The sequence below is a fragment of the Thalia democratica genome, chromosome 7 (genome assembly GCF_965202585.1).
Source record: "Thalia democratica chromosome 7, ktThaDemo2.hap1.1, whole genome shotgun sequence".
Taxonomy (NCBI): domain Eukaryota; kingdom Metazoa; phylum Chordata; class Thaliacea; order Salpida; family Salpidae; genus Thalia; species Thalia democratica.
Window position 1 is genome coordinate 51,184,576 of NC_139171.1, and position 6,082 is coordinate 51,190,657.

Here is a 6,082-nt window from a genome sequence, read left to right on the forward strand (position 1 = left end):
TACAGGATATAACAACTCTTAAAGATTTACAAAACCATATCTTTTTGTAAATGATTTTTCAATGTTAGTAAGTTTTTGTTCATACTTGACTTGTTTAATATTTTTTTAAGCACAATTTTAGAATATTCTATAAAATAAAAAAAACTGTTAATTTTAACTTAGATTAATCATTACTTTATGCAAATAACTTTTTAGATATATTTTGCTTCAAAGTTTTAATAGTTAAATTGCTTTGTATAACAAACAGTAGTTTTAGATATAAACAGTTTTTTAGATACACTGTGAGCAATGTGTATATTTAATACATATTTTTATAACTTGTGTTACAAAATTTATTCAATTTCTTTTTTTATTCTAAAATATTTTGAGCAAAGTGTACAAACTGTACACATTTGTTTTACAATGTACAAACCATTGTTTAGTTAGTACAAGTTTGTGAAAGTATAAGCTTATTTTCTTATTTAATAAATTTTTTCTAACAAACAAGTTTTTTTGTTCTATAAAAAAAAGACAAGCTTGAAAAACGTTTTTGAGTTTTTAATTTTATATTCCGTTCAATCTTTAACGCTAAAGATAAAAAATTCTTTATGTTTTCGCATTTTTTTATTTTCAACAGATATACCTTTAAAATTTTGAAAAATAAATTACAATTAATTGTTGGATATAAACTTTTTAAGTTTGAAAAATATGAATTAAATAATCATAATTTTCTACTTTTTTTTAGCAAGTTTACAATTTTTTACCCGCTATAACATGAAATACTCTTGCTTATTGACGTAATTTTAGTAACCATGAAAGTCGATAATAGAATTAATATACACAGCTACTTCAAAGAACTAAAATATAACCGTAGAGCTTCTGTAGAAGTATGTTTAAGGCACGAGCTTAACAATAATGTTTCTTTAGGATAGACAGCTATATTTCAACCGAATATAAGTTTTTTATAAATGTAAGTAAACAGTAGAAACTTTCTAGGTAAGTTATTTATAGTTTTAGAAAACTGTAACGCTGGTTTATACTTTTGATAAAGAAATGAGTTTATACTTTAATTTTTAAGTATACAACTATTAACAAAGTTAAATGCTAGTACTTCAACAAACGTTTTCAAAAAATTGTTTCAAAACTATAATTTTTAATCAACTAAGTTGCTTTGCTTGTGTTTTGGTTATATATAAAAGTTAAAAAATTCAGTTAAGACTTTAAACTTGATAGTTTTGAAACATTTAGTATTAACGAAGTATGCGAAAGTTTTACTTTATTTTTTATTATATATAAAAAAGAACTTAAAAGTTTGTTAAAAAAAAACATACTACGAGTCAAACGAATATAAAACTTTCTAAAATAACTAATTCTTATAAATAAAATAAAAAACAAATAAGTATCTATTTAAACGATTACTTTGACTTCAAAAGTTGTTTAAAAAAATCAAAAACAATTTTCTTGAAATTGTTCCTAAATAAATGTTTTCAAATACATACAACGAGGTGTTTACTTCACGAGTGAATAGTTCTGAATACCAAAAATATTTGCTCAATTTCAAATTTCTTTCTTTATTTGCTCGGCTATTTCTCATATAATTGTGGCAACTATTGTTTGTAATGAATGTTTTTTAAATGCGTACGTCAAGAACTGTTTGTATTTTTTTAATGGTTTATATTTTCCTGATTTTCCCAGGAACACCTTGTCTTTTAAGAACAGAAAGAATCGGAAATTAAAATAAACATTTAAGAATACTTTAAGATTTTAAAGTATTCAGGAAAACAACTCTTAGCCATTAAGAAAAATTGTCTTGTATGTAAATGTTTTAATTTCGTGTAAATATGCTTTAAAAATTAAGTAAGTTCTAATTTAAACTTAGCTAATTTTATAACTTAAGTTTTTACTAGCCGAAATTTACAACATTTTCAAGTTAAAGGGAATTTTTAAAGAAAGTTAGGACAGATCAATCATAGTTTTATACCAATAAATGTAGTTACTTGTCACATGATTTTTTTTTGAATCGTAGTTAATTATCAATTGAAAAAATTACTCAAAACAAGTTTTTATTTTAGTAACATGTGTAATTTGTTTTACTCTTTTTAATCTAGTAAAGTAATTTGAACAAAGCGTATAAGCTACAATTTTTTACGTGTATAAGTTTTAAAGTAATCTATAAGTTTGTTTTCAAATAAAAATAAATAAACTGAATTAACCTAAATTAGCACGGACTTGTATAATGAAAATATTTTTTTTACTTGTTACAATGAACTAATTTAGTCAACAAAAAAATAAAAATATTATAAACTTGAAGTTTCTCCCTATTTCTAATTTTTTTAAAACATTTTTGTTGAAAATAATTTTATTTATTTTGTATTCGTAGTTAAAGATTTTATTCGAATTGATATTATTTGGAAAATTAAAATAGAAATTAATAGTTGTTTTAACATATTTAAAGTTTTAGTAGCATGTAGTTAAACATACCTGCACTTTTAGTTTTTTTGTTTAAATTTTGTACTTTTTCTTCGTTTGTACCTTATGTTTTAGTGAAAAGTAGTTTGCTATCTCATTTGTTGTTTAGAATTGTTTTAAAAATAAAACACATATAGCTATAATCTCTTACTTATTTCGTTAGGGATCTTCTTGCTAATATAAGCAACTCAAATTTAAAAAAAAAGTTTAAGATATTTCGTGGAAAAAGATTGTTTCATATTAGCAAAAAAGTTTACCTTTTTAAATTGATAATGAATTTAACCCACACGAGTTTAATTTATATAGAGGTGTTTATCAGTTTTACTGCGAAATGACTTAGTTATTAAAATCTACAACGGATAACTTATCTTTTAAAAAGCCGAAAAAGTTGAAATACTTTTAAAAAATCCAAGGGAAAGTTTCTTCACTAAGTTTTAATAATATTTCTATTACATTTTTCCTGGACAAGACGTTAAAAAGTATATGTGGTGTGCCACTCAATGACCGAAACGCTCTTCGTACACCAGGTCCTAGGACCAAATATTTTGAGCACTTTTTTGTCATTCAATATGCAGGAACTTTAAATTTAATAAAAACTTTTTGATTTAAATTGTAAGTTGTTATAATGTAAAAGTTTAAAAGTTAAAACTAAATTTAAATTATTTAAAAGTTTTTGTTATTTAAAACTATTAAAAGTGTGTTGTATTTTTTAAAACTACTAGTTTGATTTTTTAGCCAAAAACTTCGAAGAAACTTGGTTAATTATATAGAACAAACAAGATTAAAAATTAGTTGGACTTATAAATCAAACATTTATTTTTTTACGTCTTTGTTTAATTTAAACCGAAAATGTCATATACACAAAGCAAAACAAGACGAATCATTTAAGATGTTTTTGTCTAAATTGAATAAGAATCGTAAGCTCCATTAAATTTTTAAGAATAAGAATAAAAAATAGTTTAACTACCACGTCAGAACTAACTAATGACGGTTTTGATTAATCTAATCTAAAAATGTCATAATTACAAAGCAAGACAAATCATTTGAGATGTTTTTGTCTATATTGAATAAGAATTGTAAGCTCTATTAGTTTTTTTTACGAAAACGTGTTTATAACGAATAAGTATTAAAAACGCAAATACCTGATTTTTAGTAACTGGCTTACCTTCTTTTAGTATCAGATAACCGAGTAAAAAAATTATAAGATGTTTGATTCTAAATACTAAATTTATTTATGTTAGAAAGTACAAAATGGGTATACAGACTTTTAAACTATTAATTATATAATAGTTTATGTAAACAAACGCTTTTATAAAGTTTATGTGTTCTTTAGTTTAGAAGCATTTTTAGTTTACTAATTCGTCACACTTTGAAGAGTATAAATTTTAATAAATAAGAATAAAAGTACATAAATATACAAGTCAAAATATTTTTTACTGACTTTTAGAAATATAAAGCTAATTTTTAATAAATGTTATATTAGTCTCAGAGGGAATTAAAAAAGTTATTTATTTTGGTCTAAGGATTTGAAACCTATTATTTCATGTAAAACGGATTGAAAAATAGTAAATGATTTTAATTGATTTGTTAAGCTAAACTATTTAGTTAAAACAAAAAAAGAATTTCATTTTAATACATTCAAAAATTGTTGTGTCTGAATAAATCAAACCATTATTACAGGAAGCTAAATGTTTATAATACTAGCAAGCTTTTTAAGTTTCTGTTATAAAATTAGGTGCTCCGTTTTTGAAAATAAAGGTTGAATTTAAGCGCTTGTAAAGAATTTACTGTGATATTTATCTGATCAAAAAGTAACATTATAATGAAAAATTTTAACTTTTTTAAAAAGCTGTTAAACACTTTTAATTCAGTTTTATACGATAGAATTAAGATTTTAGTAATTGAGAAGTCGGAAACATAGGTTTAAAAATCTAGTAGTAAATAAAAGTTGCAATAAATAATCTTTTTGTAAATGTAAAGGTTATAATTTTTTTTGTTTCTAACTAGAGATCTTTATGATTCGCGAACTGCTATACCAAAATATGTTCTCTTATAAAGACTCTGCTTCAATAAAAAAGTCATAGCTAGCAACCTAATCGATAACAATTGGTTTGTTAAATAAACATTTTTTTGATTTTAGAAACGGATGTAGTTAGAAGTAAACTTTTAAAAAAATTACAAAAAATATAAAATTGTAGTTGCTCATCTTTATACTTTCAGATGACAAGTAAATGATTTTTTTATGTAACCTCCAGCCAGATTTAAGCAAGTACAATGTTATAGGCTTGTAAAGACAAAGTAAATTTATTTAATTTCAAAAACGCTCTTTTTATTAACACAACTGTTAAATTTTAGTTGTATTATATTGTGCTAGCTGTTATTATAACAACAAAAAAGAATTAACTTTCTGTACTAAACGAATTTACATTGATTAAGCTATTTTTCAAATTTAATTATGAAACTTAAAAGTAATAAGTTTAAATGCATGCATATTTTGATCAAGCGAAACTACCAAAATTAGTTTATTTTTCTTGATCGTATATATAATTCTTATTGAATTTCTTAAATAAGTCATAAAAACTCTTAATCTGCAAATTAAATAATCAGTCAAGAAAGAATACTTTTGTTTTTGTTTAGCTCTATTTTATGATGATGTTCTTCTCAGAAAAAGGCTCTTTTAGATTTTTTATTAGATAAACAATTATTCTGCCTGTTTTTTTTTAGTTTTTGAAATCCAATTATCTCAGGATAAGCAAAAATTATTTGTGCAGAAATTTACTGAATTTTCTTAGCAAAAAAAGTCAAACAAGTTTATAGACTTCAGTAACATAGTAACTCCAATGGATAAATCAAATATAATTTCTTCTGTTTTCTTAGTAATACATTACACACCTCTTTATCTTAAATAGGTACAGTTGCATGACAATAAAGGACATTTCTTATGATGAGTTTAAATTATTTTAAAATATATTAAGTTTTAAGCAAAAAAATTCTAGAAACACTTACAGTTTATCGTGATTCGTGACACTTTTTTGTTAGTATTTTGTTTTTGTAATTTTAATTCTTGTAGTTGACTAAAAGTTGACTTATAGCCATCGACCACGACACCGATAGGTACTCATCTTTGCATATATAAAATGAGACTTTTTTTGTATAGATATTTTTAATATAAACCCTTATCTCTAACCCGTCTTACCCAAACATGTAACAAGCACATCAAGAAGTAAAAGTTTTAACATTAAAGTTTGAAACTAACATAAAAAAAAGTCTCGGTTTGATATTTGCAAACGATTTGTAGGTTTTTGAACCACTATAGTTTGTTGAACGATAAAAAAACGTATTTTGTCCTAGGACTTGGTGCACGAAGAACCTTAAGGTTATTAAGTCGCACACCACGGATACATTCTCATGTCTTATCCAGGACATAAAGAATTTTTGAAAATGGTTTTTAGCTTAAAATATTCTATATCATTTTTATACATTATTACTAATTAATCCAACAATTTTTCATTGTGAATTTCAAATATTCATCATTAGTTAAACTATTGTCCTGGGCATGACGTTAAACTGTTATGGTGTATGACTCGATAACCGAAAGGTTTTTTGTAGACCAGGTCTTAGGACTAAACTTTTT